General features: G+C 40.9%; 1 protein-coding gene across 1 annotated transcript in view; it reads right to left on the reverse strand.

The window, feature by feature from the left end:
* The window catches only part of C11H1orf21 (chromosome 11 C1orf21 homolog), a 123,886-nt gene that overhangs the window by 40,800 nt on the left and 66,406 nt on the right, over window positions 1-16,680 (reverse strand). The gene's annotated exons all lie outside the window — the stretch shown is intronic.

Genomic DNA, 16,680 nt, shown 5'->3' on the forward strand with positions numbered 1-16,680 from the left:
GATGAAATGACTGTTCTGGTATAAAGGGTAAAAGAAGAAAATCTTAAATGTTTTCTGGTGTGTGAAAACTGACCTTACTTATGTTTTTAAAACAAGAAAGAAAGAAAAAAATCTAAGGGAACTCCCCCTGGGCCATAATTATAGAAATGCTTAAATATGTCTATTCAGGAAGCCAGATTTCTTTGGCACCAAAAGTTACTTTTCAAGGAGAAAACACTTTGAGTGAGGTTACTGGGCCAGGCAGGGTATATGATCTGATTGTGCCTTTAGTTGACACATATCTATTGATCCTAAAATGCCTGATTTTTTGTTTATAATTCCCACTGACCGTATGTATGCTTCCATCCGAGTAACATCTACCTGGCTCACACCAGGCCAGAGGAGGTAGCTGGGCAAAATCCAGCAGGTGTGTGCCCATCCCTCATTCTGTAGTCAGAACATGGGAGGGGAGGGGAAGCTATGCCTGTGGGCTGTTTCTTGGAAGAGGATGCAGGACTGGAGAGGACCTAGAGCTAGACACACTCTTTGCTCTGCAACATGTCTTAAATAAGGTAAATATCTCTGTCAAAGTGATCTTCCCTAAAATCAGACAATTCCATGAAAGGCTGGAAATGTATTTCTACTCAGAAAGAGTTCTCATCTACAGCAAAAGAGCTCAGGCCCTGCTGAACAGAACCAAGAAAGTAAACTGTTTTCCACAGTCCTTTAAACATACGGGAGACTGTTATTTACATCAAGCGCTAATGAAAAATAATTCCTATCTGTTCTTTAAAACAAGCATTTGAAGAATTTCCATCAGTCACCACCTCATTAATCTAGCATCAAAAGAATCATTCTGGGCTGGGAATATGGCCTAGTGGCAAGAGTGCTTGCCTCCTATACAGGAAGCCCCTGGGTTTGATTCCTCAGCACCACATATATACAAAATGGCCAGAAGTGGCGCTGTGGCAGAGGCTAGCCTTGAGCAAAAGAGAAGCCAGGGACAGTACTCAGGCCCTGAGTTTAAGGCCCAGGACTGGCAAAAAATAACAACAACAAAACAAAACAAAACACCAAAAAGAATCATTCCATGTAAAGTGAAGAATTCATCAACTAGGAGCATCTCTGCCAGGGACTGGCACTTTTGGGTGGTAGTGGGCTGGAGCTCTTACTTATTACACTGTTCCTGGTGGTAGGGGAAAGGAGGACTCAGGACTTGTTGGTCAGGGGTGTTTGGGGTCAAATGTGCAAGGAGGCTGGTCTGCCCTCTTACTCTTTTATCTGCAGAAATGAAACTTAACAATTCTTTCACCTCATTAGGTTTTCTAAGAAGAGGAGAGTTAGGTTACTGGAACATTTGAACAAAGTATCAATTTCCTTTAAAAGACTCTGATATGCCTTTTCTTCTGGCTCATGTGACCCAGGACAGGTTTTCCTGTCATTGAATGGTATATCCAACCAGCTTATTTATTCTAGTAAGCCACTGTAAGGTTTTCAAACTCTAGGTTTACAAAAAGCTTACAGTGGCCTTTCTTTGGTTCCCAGAAACTCAACACCTGCATTATCTTTCTAAATAATGCACTATCTGCTGGGCATTAGTGCTAGATTATTATCCAAGGCAAAGCAAACATCTTTCTTTTCTGACCTCTTCAAGTAGTAGGAAAAGATGACTAATCACCATTGCTTAAGGCATGTCTATAATGTACCTAGTATCATGTGGATTCTGGCTAACTCTTTAAATAACCTGACAGTCTGTTACAACAAGTGAAATAGGAGTTTAGGCTCTAAGTTCCAAACTTGAGATTCTATACATCAGGTCTGGCCACCTGCCCCCATATGCCAAATAAAGAGGCATGGTCAAGGGCCGAGAAACAAGGTTTATTGAATGTCATAGGCATGCCACAGGATGACAGTATTTCAGCTTGTCTACAGCCCTTTAGGTATACATAGTTAAAACAATCCCAGTCATAGGCATGTTCCGAGGTGGTACCAAAGATGGGAGGACAGTTCATTGTCTCATAATTGGTCGGTGGGGCGTGGTGCAGTACAAGTCATTGACTCCTAGTAGACTGTCCTGTTCTGTCCTTTCTAGTTTTCAAGATGGCTGCAGGAGGGAATAGCTCTGGCAAAGGACCCAAACACAAGATGGAGGAGTCTGAGGTATCTAGCTTTTCTGCTGTTTTTAATTTAGGGGCCCTAATAAGGTACTTATTTACACGAGTATATCTGAAGATGAATTTCATAACCACGTTTTACAGAGGAGGAAATGAAACTCAGAAAATTTTTAACTCATGTCACTTTCATGTTCACAAGGCTAGTTTCTGGCACATTTTCACTGAGCTGGTCTGACTTAGGCCTAGCCTTTTTGCTCTTCCTCATGGTTCCACCGGGGCCAGCAGTACCAGCTAGCTGTGACTAAGTGCTTGGTGCCTGTCATGTATAGTTTTCAAGTGTGATTAGCACTTATAACAATTGTAAGAAGAAGTATTGCTATTATTAAAACACTACTTCAGGGGAAGAGATGGAGAGCTGAGGTACCACACCAAGAATATAATTCCAGATTTCCAGCAGTCACAGTAGTATGGGAGCCAGCAGTGGATGGTATCAGCAGTCAATAGACCCTGTGTATGGGAGGCTGGAGAAGGGTAAATGATTGCCCTTGACTTCCAGCCTTCTTCCTAAAATTTCTTACCAACTTTTTTTCATAACCCAATTTTGACTTTGCAACCCATATTTTGACTTTGCAATTTCTGTCATAAAATGAGCCTTAAAGAAAGCTGAGTCTAAAGCTGAGTGTGGTAGTACATGCTTCTAATCCCAATCCCTAGGAGGCTGAGACAAGATGGTAACTTCCAGGCCAACCTTGGGCTACACAGTGAGTTTGAAACTATTTTGTTTAGTCAAAACAATAAATAAATAAATAAAATAAAATCCTAGTCCCTAATTTAGGAAATAAAAGAAAGAATGTACAATGTGTCACTTTGCCAGGATCCAGTGCTCTAAAAGCCTTGTGAATGAAATTCCCAGTTATTATTCACACAAATCAAGGCCTTAGAAACAATGAGAGTAATTTATTGATGAACACTAAGCTTTCTTTATTCTGTGTCAAGCCTGGTAAAATCTTCTCAGAGGTGAGAGGTGGGAGTGGAAAACCGTAAACCATAGTGACTTCTACTAATGAAGTAATCAGAAGTGGGAAGGAAGAGATGGAAATATTTGGGTTGAAGAATCTGAGCCCTTGGAAAGCAGGCTGTGGACATTAGCCAGCTATGTTTTACTCTTACCATTCTGAATGCCAAACAGATAAAGCAGGATGGATAAGAAAACTTTATATAGAGATCTGTGCCAGAATTAATATAAAAAAGCGAGGGTTTATCTCCTTGAAGGCTTTTAGGGATCAGAGCTGGAATTCCCCACTTCCCGTCTAAGCAGCTGGATCAGCGCTTTGGTCTAGAATGGGAGCCTCTGCCAGTCAGCTACAGCCCATGTTTCTACTGCTAATGTATTGCTGGTAAATTTCTTTATGAAAATTACTAAAATAATTTCTAAGTGAAATAAAAACATGAAGGGAATGATGTTTTAAATTTAACTTCTCAGGCTAACCCAACACTAAGAGCAAAAATGATGGATTCTTGTTGCCTGCCCACATTGGTATTCATGAGAGACAAAGCCAGACACATCCACTGTGAATTCCCTGTGCCATTGTGGATGGACGGCAGCAGAGGGCAGCTCACATGCATGCAAACAGATCAGCAATAACTTCTAACTGGGTGTAATGCTTGCGAATGAGAAGAAACTACATATTGCTTGGAGCAACAAGAAAAACGGCAGGAGTTAATAAAAATAGCCATTTCAAGAACAGGGTGGGAGGAAAATGACAGAAAGGTTAGTATAAGTCTTGTGATGCTCTGGGTGGCTTTTTATCATGCAGTGACTCAGTTAGACAAAAAATAGAAATGGAAAAATGGATTCTCTAAGCCCAGTCTACCATTCATCTTTTCCTTTCTGAAATTACAACCATCAAGGATCATGTGTTTAAGAAGTGAGTGTGGCATTTGTTTCTTTTCTGGCCTGCTGGCCTGGGACTGGACTCTCCCCAGGAATCACCTTTGTATGATTAATCTCATTCTCTTTTTCCTTCCTGTCTTCTTCCTCAACACACTGAATTGTTCCAGGATAAGAAATAATGGCTTTAAGATTTTTCACAGGAAATCCTGCTATGACCACACAGACTTAAAAAAAAAAAAAAAGCAGTGATCACAACAATCTTGTCTGGATAGGGAAGGTGCAAGGTGCTTTCCCTCCTGTTCTGCTTCTAAATGAACAGGGGCAGGTCCTGGCCTTGTTCCTCTCCCACCTTCTGCCTTCTTCTCCCCTCCTTTCTTTGCCAGTTCTAGGGCTTAAACTCAGTGATTTGCACTCTTGTTCTCCACTCAGTCTGCTTGTTTAACTTCTTTGCTCACACCTGGTACCCTACCACTTGAACCACACCTCTAGTCTGGTTTTTTGACAGTTATTTGTTGGAGACTCTCATGAACTATTCTGTTCAAGCTAGCTTCAAAATGTGATCCTCAGATCTCAGCCTCCTTAGTAGCTAGGATGACAGGTGTGAGCCTGTGTGACATTTCTGATGTCCTAGGTCAACATACTGTACTGCTCTGTCAAGAGCTAGTGTGATTTATTTGATATTTACCTACACTGTTTTCTAAGATAATATCATATTCATTTTCAGTTTTCATTTAATCTATTCAATTTTTAAAATTAGCTCAAGATGTTAGCTAAAATTGAAAAAGTCTAAAATGCTGACAAAGTAAAATAGGCAAACACATTTGTCTTTCTCACTCTGTAGGCAGGGAGGAAACTTGCTCAGTGTGTGAGCATGTGTGTGTTTGAGCATGCGTACATGCACTGGTCCTGGGGAAGGGACTAGATTTCTTCTTTATGGTTCTTGGATATTCCCATCTCAGTAATAAACACAAGAACTCGTTGGGTATTCATGTCCTTTTGGCAGTCAGAATGACAGAGAGGGAGAAACAATACCTATGTTTCTGTATGTGTATGTTTGTGTATGTGTTTATGTAGCAAGGAAGTTATGTCACAGAAATGAGTGTAAACAATGAGTGACTATACTAAAAGACAGAAAAGAAAGAAGCCGAGCAATTCAGACAGTTAAATAAATAAGGAAATGGCACCCCAGTTCAATTTCCTTGATTTGGATATGAAGGCCACAAGCTTAAAGTTGTCCTGCTGGCATGTCCTAGGAGGTCCTACCTGGCTCTTGCTCTTCTCCTGTTCAACTTAGTCTCTGGAATGCTCTAGACTTTCTCCTATTTTGGTGACTTTCTTTTGTTTGGTTTTGTTTTTGTTGCCAGTCCTGGGGCTTGAAGTCAGGACCTGAGCACTGTCCCTGGCTTCTTTTTGCTCAAGGCTAGCACTCTGCCACTTGAGCCACAGTGCCACTTCCAGCTTTTTCTATACATGTGGTGCTAAGGAATAGAACCCAGGGCTTCATGTATATGAGGCGAGCACTTTTACCACTAGGCCATATTCCCAGCCCCTTTGGTGACTTTCTTTTTGGCAGTGGGGGCACTCGGATTTGAATTCAGAGCTTTGAGCTTACTTACAATTGAGCCATACCTCCAGCTGCTCTTGTTACTTTTGAGAAGTCTTCTGTTTTTCCCATCCTTACATCTGGACTGTAATCCTCCTATTTTATGCTTCCTCCCATAGCTGGAATGACAGGTGCATGCCACTATTTCCCCTGTTGAGATGGGACTCCAGCTGGCCTGGGACAGTGACCCTCCTCCTTATCTTGCCTCATGAGGAGCTGGGAGGACAAGTTCATCATGGCACCCAGTTAATTGGGAGGGGTGTCTCATAAACTTTTTCCCAGGATAGTCTTAAGCTGTAGTTCTCCTAATTTCTGCCTCCTAGGTAGCAAGGGTTATGGGTAAGAGTCAATGGCATCTAGCTTGTTCTTATTTTTTTTTTTTCTGAGATAGGGTCTGTATGACTGGCTTTGAACTTGTGTTCTTCCTGCTTCAGCTTCCCGAGTGCTGGGATGGCTCACTTTGTTGACTTGGAAGTGTCCAGATGGTTGCCCACCCATCTCCCATCTTCTTTTCAGCAGCTATGCATCCTGCAGGCCTTTTATCTCAGGCCTTCTATGATTCTCTGGTCAGTCTGGTGGTCAGACTGATCTAAACAAGAGCTCTAGTCAAGGTGCAGGGATGGGGAGGTTTCTGTGCTGGCCAAATCATTGTATCCTGATCTATGTTGTGTCAAAGTGGAAAAAAAGAATCCTTTGCATAAGCTAGAAAAGGCTCCATCCGCTTATGAAACTGTGCATCCAGAGTTGTGGAAATACCTGGAGGTTACTCTGAATTTGCCCACCTACAGGGGGTGGCCATTTCTAACCTGCACCAAGGCATCAAAAGCCTTTCACTGAGTCTGCAAGTCTCTCTTCTTTGAATCTACAAGTGACTTCTCATGGACAGCACTTAAGAGAGTATATAGTCTTGTTGTGCATGCTCCACTGAGTACTTTCAGATCTTCCTATTGGATAGTAAGAAGCCTTTGGGAAGGAACCACAGCTTTCTGCTAACCATTACCTCTCAGGTTCCTTAACACAGTGTTTGCTACATAGTAGATGTTACATGCATATTTAAAGAATAAGTTAATGAGTGGAGAGCCATGGAAACGTAGTGAAAGAAGCAAGCAGACTTCAGGCACCAAGAAAGAGCCTGGCACATCTGCTTATATTTCACTGAATGATCATAAGAAGCAGAAATTAGCAGACCAAAAGCTAAACTTCATCTGTTCATACTGGACGGAGAATTTCCATTTCTCCTTAAGGCTGGAAAGAAATATGTTGCTTCCAGAAAAGAAAAGAAAAAACAAAAAAGCAAAGTCAGGCAAGCAGTGCCTCAAGGCTGGCTTGGGGATGAAGGGGGTTTTAGACAGGCTAGCAGCTGGGAGGGACCCTGTGTGAGCCAGAATTTCAGTGACTCATGAGATTACTGATACACCAGGCATTTTGGAACTCATAAAACTTGTTGAGACAAGAAGCTCTTGCCCAGTTATCTGAGGACACTGAGGCACAAAGCCTGTCACTGGTTCTGCAAACTGAACAACAGGGAAACTACCTGAAAATTAGAAGCCATGGTTGAAGGAGAACAAGTCACAGCTCCAGCATGGAAAGAAAGCATGGAAAGACATGGGAAAGAAAGGAGGGTGTGGAGCAAGTCAGAGTGCTGATGGCAAGCTGGGTAAAGCAGGAGTCATTACAGACAGTTCCTCCACAAAGACAGAGAGGAAGAAAAAAAGATAGAAGGCCATTACTTCCAGTTTACATTCTAGGAAAAAGAATACTCTTTGTGATTGTGTATCTATTTTAAAATCTGTATAAAACACATCAATGTATGTGTTATTTCCTATGATAATTGTTTACTTATTGGTTCATTTTAAAGGTTGTTACAAATCTTCACATAAAGATCTTATACTTCTTTTTGTAGCAGTACTAGGGTTTGAACTCAGGGTCTTGCACTTGCTTGCTTGGCTGGCGTTTTACTACTAAGCCACAACTTCAGTCTGCTTTTTGCTAGTTATTTTGGTGATGAAGTATCATGAACTTTCCTGCTTTGGCTGGCTTCAAACTTGATCCTCTGGCTCTCAGCCTCCTGAATACTGAATAGCTAGGATTACAAGCATGAGTAAGCTCTAACTACTCCTCCTCCTCCTCCTCCTCCTCCTCCTCCTCCTCCTCCTCCTCCTCCTCCTCCTCCTCCTCCTCCTCCTCCTCCTCCTCCTCCTCCTCCTCCTCCTCTTTCTCTGTCATCTTCCTTTTTCTCTTCCTTCTCCTTCTCTCCCTCCTTCCCCTTCTCCTCTTTCTCCTGTCTCTCCTCTTTCTCCTCCCCCCCTCCTCCTCTTCCTCTTCCTCCTCCTCCTCTTCCTCCTTTCCTTTTTTGGCCAGTCCTGGGCCTTGGACTCAGGGCCTGAGCACTGTCCCTGGCTTCTTCCCGCTCAAGGCTAGCACTCTGCCACTTGAGCCACAGCGCCGCTTCGTGTATCCGAGGCAGGCACTCTTGCCACTAGGCTATATCCCCAGCCCCTCTTCCTCCTTTTCTTAGCAGCTACAACACACTCCACAGTATAAGGCATTGCTAGTTGGCATTTAGCTGGCCATTACGCTTGGTGACACTGCTTGGGCATTTTGTTTGGAGAGTAACCTCATGAAGTAGGCAGCCTCCAAGGTAGCCAGCGAGGATCTGAGCCTCTGGTGTTCACAATCTTATGTAGGCCCTTTCCCACAGGGCTGGTTGATGTGACAAATGCTGGTATGCCACTTCCGAGCTTAGGTAGAAAGCTTGTACCTTGCTGGCTGTCTCTCTGGTTTCACATGGTCTGGGTTGTTAGCAGCCCCTTTGCAGGGTGCCCATGGAGGCTCCCCCACCCCATCCCCCAGGTGAGGATCTGCGGCCTCCCACCAGCACTGTGAGTGAACCTGGAAAAGAATTCCTGAATTGCTGAGATGATTGCAGGCTGGGCCCACAGCCACCTCATGAGACACTTGGGCTTAACAACCTGATAACTCACATTGAATTCCCGAATTCACGAACAGCATGACATAATAAGTATTTTTTATTTCAAGGTGCTAATTCAGTGATAACTTGTTATGCGGTAATAGGTAACTAATAATACACCACATATAGCAGCAAAGGTACCTGCGGCAGAATTTTGAAAGGTATTGACAATTAAAGAAGAGGCACCAACAAAGGAAAACTATGGTTATCCTAAATCAGAACCAGAACCAGAAATGATTAATCATAAACAAGTTTGCTAATAGGTCAAAGTTGATATGTGCTGGCTTTATGTTTCTTTAATTTTCAGAATTAATTTCTCTTGACCACACACCATACATCCATCATGAATGCAAAGGAAAATGAGTTAGGTGGGGTTCCAATTGAGTTATTACTAAGGGAGAGGCTGCCTCAGTTTCAGGCAACTACCATGCCATTTAAAACTTCCATTGAACAATTATTTTAATAAAAGAATAGCCACCAAAGTTGACTGTAAATGTAGAGGCTCTCATACTAATTAATTTCTCAAAAATGCACAGAACATTAATGATAAGGAGAAACAGAAATTTGGAGTGCACGCTATGAATGAACCTTGAATTGGAAGTGATCTAAATCCAAAGATTGATTTCTTTTAATGTCGCTGCCCTGAAAGTTTAAGAACAAAATCGAGTGACCCAAAGGGAACTAAGTGTTTTTTATGATCCCTAATGATCACAGTAGTCTTAAATCATACATGAATTCCACTGAGTCTTTATTTGGCTTCGGTTCTTGGTGAGAATAAATGGTTCTTGGAAACAAACATAGTACCTTTTATTTAAAAAAAAAAAAGCTATGGAAAATGGGTTAGAACTCAGGGATATTTGAGAGAAGCAAAAAAAAAAATAGTAATAATGCTCTTCATTAGAGCAAAGCATCTGAAAATAGAGAAAATCATTATAGGCCTCCCACACCAGCAATTCCAAATACCAAACTAATGAAGACAAATGGATTTTAAGTATTTAAAAAGTTATTATTGATGACATTTCACTAAATTATTAAGTACATCTGTTTCTATTACCAGACATCATAGAAAGCTACTTTTATGGAAGACTTATCTTTTAAAGACACTGTGGATAGAATATATCAGGGAAATTCTAGAAAGCATTTTTCCCCCTTAGCACCCAGGGCCCTAAATTAAGACAAAGAGGGTATCAAATCATCACAGGCCTACATGAGAAGGTCTTGCATGGATGTTTAATTAACTACCTGGGTCCATACTTAGTACATGATGAATAAGTGAGAATTTAATTCAATTGTCACTGCTATTTTCCAGGGTACCCTGGGGTCTGGGCAAGAAAAACTAAAAGTGTTGGTTTTCACACTGGTTTTGATATGTATTCAGCCCTCCAAGGGGTACATGGGAGAAGGATATACTTGCCAGTGATCAATGTTATTCTCCTTGATCAAGGTCAAAGAGGTCTTGGGATGAGGCCATGGGTGCTCAGGTCTTTATTTCCCCCCTGAAGATGCAGTGACCTTGGAGGTAGGTAGTCAATGAGGAACAAGAGAGTGAGCTCTGGGCCCATGAATATGTACTCCATGCTTTCTCCTCAAAGGTCTGCTGGATCCTCAGGCAAGTCAAAGACCCCTGTTTCCCCACTGGTACCTAGTCCACACTGTACTACAGACATTTTCTGACAACCTCTCTGTGCATAGGCTGATCTGTTGTTGCTCTCTCAAACTCTGCTACTTCTCTAATTAGGAGAGTAAAGGAGAATCCTATTAGGACATTTCTCATCCACTATCAGCTCAGAATTCTGAGATTCACTCTTGTGAAATATATCATCTATAACCTCAGTGGGGGGGAAAACAGTAACATATTTTGCTAAAATAGGCATTCCTACCACTGAATCATTATTGATGCTATAATTTGCCATCCTCAGAGTGCATACTTCTGCTGATCATGATTGTGTCATCTCAGGGACAGGAGCCAGGTTGCTTGGGATCGATTCCATCTCCTCCCTGGACTGGTTGGTGGCCCTAGGCAGGTTACCTAAGTGCTTAAATTTCCCTAATCTCTAAAGTGTGTGTGTGTGTGTGTGTGTGTGTGTGTGTGTGTGTGTGTGTGTGTGTGTGTCTGTACGCACCTTCTCCATAAATGACTCCAAACATTAAATGAGCTAAGACATATAAAGTTCTTAGACCTGAGCTCGACAAATGGGGTTCACTCAGTATTATTTGGTAAAAGAATCATTCAATCTTACATCTCAACCATCTCCACATGTGGTAGGAATGTTAGGTGAGATCCTGCAGAGGGATGGGGGTAGAATTCTCTTCCATCAATTAAGCAGCCATGAGTCTAAGTTGCTGAGCCTCCCAACAAGTTGTGACAACAGGCCAGCATTCTAAACAGGACTGCTCCCTGTACGGAGGAGGAATTTGCCTAAGAGCAAACACAAGAAAGAGTTCAGGCAATGAATCGCCCTCATTACTTCTTTCCCAGAATATTCAACTTCATCAATTTCAGGGATTCCGCACAGATAAAACTGTAAAAAGGGTGGCTGACTGAGGTGACATGCCATCACTACTTCAAGCCATATTAAATGCTGTCATTCCTGCTCAAGTTTGGATGATTCTGCTCAAGTCTGTTCTGCACACAAATTTGATGCTGTATGATCCAGGTTATTAAATGAGGTCACCCTCCTTGCCATATCTTTCATAAAGGGCCAGGCAACGTGAACTGAAAGGATGATGTAGCTTATCAGTAAAAGAGGAGAGCCAGGCTACTGCTTTTTAAAGTTCTTACTGCAGAGTACCACACACATATAGGCTCTTTGGGCTCTTGATGTCATTGGAAGACCATGATGAGGTCTTTAGGTAAACAAGTCACTATCAGACTTTTTCCTGTCATTTCTGCCAGGCTCTGAGCACATGATTTATGTCATTACTTTGTTACCTAGAGACATCCAGACAGGACACTTGTAAAGTCTTAATCCTGAAGAGGAAAGGAGAGCATGACTTTGTGTGGAGAGACAAGAGCAGGCTGGACAGGCAATAGAGTACTGGGTCAAGGCTGGTGTTGCTGATGACAGAAAGCTGAATTACTTAGGATGCTGCTTATAGGGAAGATTTTAAAGCAACTCACTATAAACAAACAAAATCTGGGGTTTCTTGAGAGAGAAAAGTTGAACCTATACAGTGGTAGGAAGGAAGGGTAATTTAAGTTTCATCTTTATGTTACCTATGCACATGTAACAATGAAGGACACAGGCCTTCTGGATCTTGCCATTCTCCCCAGGGTAGGAAGGCAGGGTAGACCGAGACAGAGGCTCAGGGACTAGACAACATGATTTCATCCCCAATTCCTTCACTCCCCAACTGTGTGGGCCTGGGAAAATTTCTTGTGCCTCAGTGTCATGCAAAAGATGATTATCATGAAGACTTTATCAACTTTAAATGAATACTTCTTAGTAACATATGCTACTTGTATAGGGGTTTTCATAGTGATATTTCTGTGCATGAATACAATGTAGCCCACCAACCTCAACATACCATTCTCCCTTATCCCTCTTCCCTTTTTAAGACAATGTCAATTGGTTTCTTGTTCTATATTAACTCTTATTCACCCTGCCCATTTACTCTCTTCCTTCTCAATGATATTCACTTCAATGGAACTTTTTAGCATAAGGAACTTCCCTCAAAACTAGCTTAGAAATATCTATGGCCCAAAATAATAAAAAATAGTCAATTAAAGCATATGCTGTAAGTCTTCCAGTTTCTTCTAAAATCTTGGTACACCATGAGATGCTTTAAATTTAGGTTGAGTTCATGAATATATATTTATTCACAACATTAATACTACTATAAATTTTATTTAATGAGTTTACTTTCATAAATAATGTAGTAACTGACACCTTATTGCCCATCAATCACAGATGGGATATTGTTTGTTTATTTCTGTCAAACAGGCACTTATGTGATGGTCACACATGCCCTCAAAATGCAGTAGCCCCCCAAAATAAAGATTTATTTCTCATTAATGCCACATGTTCATCCCAGGTAGGCAGGGCTGTTGTATCACATCCTGTTTTCACTCAGGGGTGTACAACAATCTACAACTTTGCTGGTCATAGCACTCAGCAGAATAAACCTTTAAAATTTTGAGGTAAGGGCTCTGTAGTTCAGGCTAGCCTTAAATCTCACAATCTTCCTGCCTTAGTCTCCCATGTGCTAGGAATAGAGGTGTGAGTCAGCATCATAGCTGGCAGGTAGAAAGGAATCTGTAGAATTCTGTACTGGCCCTTACTGACAGGCCTTATTGCTCTCACATCTATTAGGTCACAAGATCACAAAGAGCAAAGAAGTGTTCTTGGCCCCAGAAATGGAAGACTTAAATACTAATGGGTATCTCCCAACTACCACACTGTGGAAAAGAACCTGACAGGATTCTTTCCCAGAATCCCTTTCCCAGATTCTTTCACTTAAAGGTTGGTGCATGCAGTGAGAAGTACTCCAAGCCTTAATTCTTCAGTCATGTCCAATCAGACCTTAAAACACTTAAACTAGTCCTTCTCAAACTTTTCCAAAAATCTTTTTGAAAAAGAAGGTATACTTCCCAACAGGTCTTAAGCTAGAAAAAATATTACAAAGGGGTAAACCATAGATCAATATCTATTATGAACTCAAGGAAAATCTTCAACAAAATTAGCAAACTGAACTTGGTAGCATATTAAAAAGAATTATATACTGGGCTGGGGATATGGCCTAGTTGCAAGAGTGCTTGCCTCCTATACATGAAGCCCTGGGTTCAATTCCCCAGCACCACATATACAGAAAATGGCCAGAAGTGGCGCTGTGGCTCAAGTGGCAGAGTGCTAGCTTTGAACAAAAAGAAGCCAGGGACAGTGCTCAGGCCCTGAGTCCAAGGCCCAGGACTGCCCCCCCCCCACCAAAAAAAGAATTATATACCATATTCAGCTGGATTCAGGGAAGGAAATGATGGTTTAGCCTAAGAAAATTAGTCAATGTAACATACCACATTAGAAGAATGAAGTAGAAAACTTATGTGATCATCTTAATTGATGCAGTAAAGGTATGGAACAAAATCACTTGGCATGATAAAAGCAGTCAACAAACTAGGAAGAAAAAAAGACTTATCTAAACATAATAACATCCACACATAAAACCCCAAAGCAAGCATCACACTCAATGGTGAAAGACTGAATCTCTAAGATTACGAACAAGGAAAAAGAATAAGAAAAATGCCTGCTTTTGCCATTTCATATTTGTATGTATGAAAATAGAACCAGGGGTTGGGAATATGGCTTAGTGGTACAGTGCTCACCTTGCATACATGAAGCCCTGGTTCGATTCTACAGCACCACATATATAGAAGAAGCCAGAGGTGGTGCTGTAGCTAAAGTGGTAGAGTGCTAGCCTTTGAGCAGAAAGAAGCCAGTAACAGTGCTCAGGACTGGCAGAAGAAGAAGAAGACGACGACGACGACAAAGAAGAAGAAGAAGAAGGAGAAGGAGAAGGAGAAGGAGAAGGAGAAGGAGAAGGAGAAGGAGAAGGAGAAGGAGGAGAAGGAGAGAACCATTTGCCACTTTTCTGGAAATTCTCACCACAGTAATTGAGGAAGAAAAAAAGTATCCAAATTAAAAAATGATTTCTATTGGTAGATGAGCTTTTACATGCAAGTTTTACACATTTATAAAACAAATTGTTAGGGCTTGATTACTTATTACAACAGTATAATAATCAATAACCAGCAAAGTATGGTGCTGGTGTAGACACATAAAACAATGAAAAAAACCACTGCCTATAGGGTCAAATGAGTTTTGATAAGCATGTCAAGGCAATCTAATGAGGGATATATTTAATAAATGGAGTTGAAAAAAATGGACATTGATAGACAATCACCTAACATCATATACAAAAATTCACCCGGGCTGGGAGCTGACATGTGTAAATGTAGCTACTCAGGAGGCTTGAGACATGGATCGTGGTTTGATCCAAGTACAAGTAGGCAAGTCCATTAGGCTCTATCAATTAGCCATCAAGAAGCTGGGCTGTCGACATGGCTCAAGGAGTTGAGTTCCTGTCCAGCAAGCAAGCTGAGCAAGCACAAGCCTTGAGTTCAAAATACAGTACTGGCACACCCACAGACATAGAAACACACATACACACACACGTGAATAGGAAGAATAACAACCTAAAGATATAAGACATAAATAAATTCTGAAGAGATAATACAGGCAAAAGTTTCATATTAGATTTAACAATGATTTTGGAAATAAAATACCAAAAGTACTGGCAAAAAATAGAAGAATTGGACAACCTGAAAGTTAAACAGTAAAAAGATCAACTAGACAGAACATGTTTAAAGTAAGTATAACAAAAGATTAATACTCCAAAATGTGGAACTCCTAAAATTACATGAATAATAACAATAAGCAATTCAACTCAATCTTGGGGAAAGGACTTATTAGATATTTCTCCTAAAGAGATAGAGGAGCAAGGAAGTATTTTTATATGAAATAAAAAACAAACCACTCAGCATTACCAATCATTGGGAAAGGTAAATCAAAATGACAACAATCCAAGGTGTGATAACATAACACTTGTAACCTCAGCACTTGGGAAGCTGAAACAGGATGATCTTGAGTCCAAGGTCAGCCTGGGATAGTAAAATCCTATCTTACCACCTTAGCCCCCGTCAAAACTCCCAAAATAGACCCAAAAAATCAACAATAAGATATCAGCTCCCACCTACTAGGACAGCTGATTTGTTTAATCCAGAAAATAACAAGTGTTGAAAATGTAGAGTAATTCAAATCCTTGTGCATTTTTGGTGAATATATAAAACAATACAGTTGTAGAAAACAGTATAGTGATTACTGTAAAGGTTAAAAAGAAAATTGCCATATGACCCCATTATTTCATTTCTGCATATAAACCCCAAAGAATTGAAAGCAGTTAGAAAAAATGTTTGTATATCCAAGTTCCTAACAGCATTATTCACTAAGGCAAGTCAAAAGGTGGCTAGACATATTTTATGAATGGATGTCATATATATGTACATATAATATATAATAAATGTTTAATAAACCTTAAAAAGGAAGAAAGTCTTGACGTATGATATGTCTTGGATTAACCTTTAAGAAGTGGTGTTAACTTCCTGTGGTTGTACCTACACTTGATCTGTATCTTATCTGAGTATATTGGAAACTGGGTATACTGGTATTAGAACTAGGAAATTGGAAGGGAATACCAAAATCGAGAGACACAGGGTAAAAAAAGACAAACAACTACAAAAGCAGTACTTGCAAAACTGTTTGGTGTAAATGAACTGAACAACTCATGAGGGGGGGAAAGGAAAGGGGGAGGGGGGAGGGGGGAGGGGGAATGAGGGACAAGGTAATAAACAGTACAAGAAATGTATCCAATGCCTAATGTATGAAACTGTAACCTTTCTGTAATTCAGTTTGATAATAAATATATATAATATAAGAAAGAAGTGGTGTTAAGTGAAATAAGCTGGTCTCAAAACCATAAATAGTATATGATTCCACTTAGGTGGAGTGCATACAGCAGTCAAGATTATAGAGACAAGATAGAATGATGTTTGTCTTCTACTGATGCAAAGTGGGGAAATGAGGTGTTATTATTTAACAGTACAGATATAAAGAGTTTTGGAAATTGCAGGCAGTGATGTCTGTACAGTAAGCATAAATGTAATACCAACCACCACTGTATAAGTAAAAATAATTAAGATGGGGGCCGGGAATGTAGCTTAGCGGTAGAGTGCTTGCCTAGCATGCACGAAGCCCTGGGTTCAATTCCTCAGCACCACATAAACAGAAAAAGCCAGAAGCAGTACTGTGGCTTAGGTGGTAGAGTGCTAGCCTTGAGCAAAAAGAAGTCAGGGACAGTGTTCAGGCCCTGCGTCCACGCCCCAAGACTGGAAAGAAAAAAAAGGTTAAGATGGTAACTTTGATGCTATGCATATTTTACCATAGTTTTAAGAAAAGCCATGCAGCTCTATCTAAGTCAAACATCACACATGCCAGCATTTCCTGATATCAAAAGGGAGGGTAGCAGCTATTGGTACTCAACAGAAACTAACCACATTTTCCTTTAG

Source organism: Perognathus longimembris, chromosome 11, assembly GCF_023159225.1.
Source record: "Perognathus longimembris pacificus isolate PPM17 chromosome 11, ASM2315922v1, whole genome shotgun sequence".
Taxonomy (NCBI): domain Eukaryota; kingdom Metazoa; phylum Chordata; class Mammalia; order Rodentia; family Heteromyidae; genus Perognathus; species Perognathus longimembris.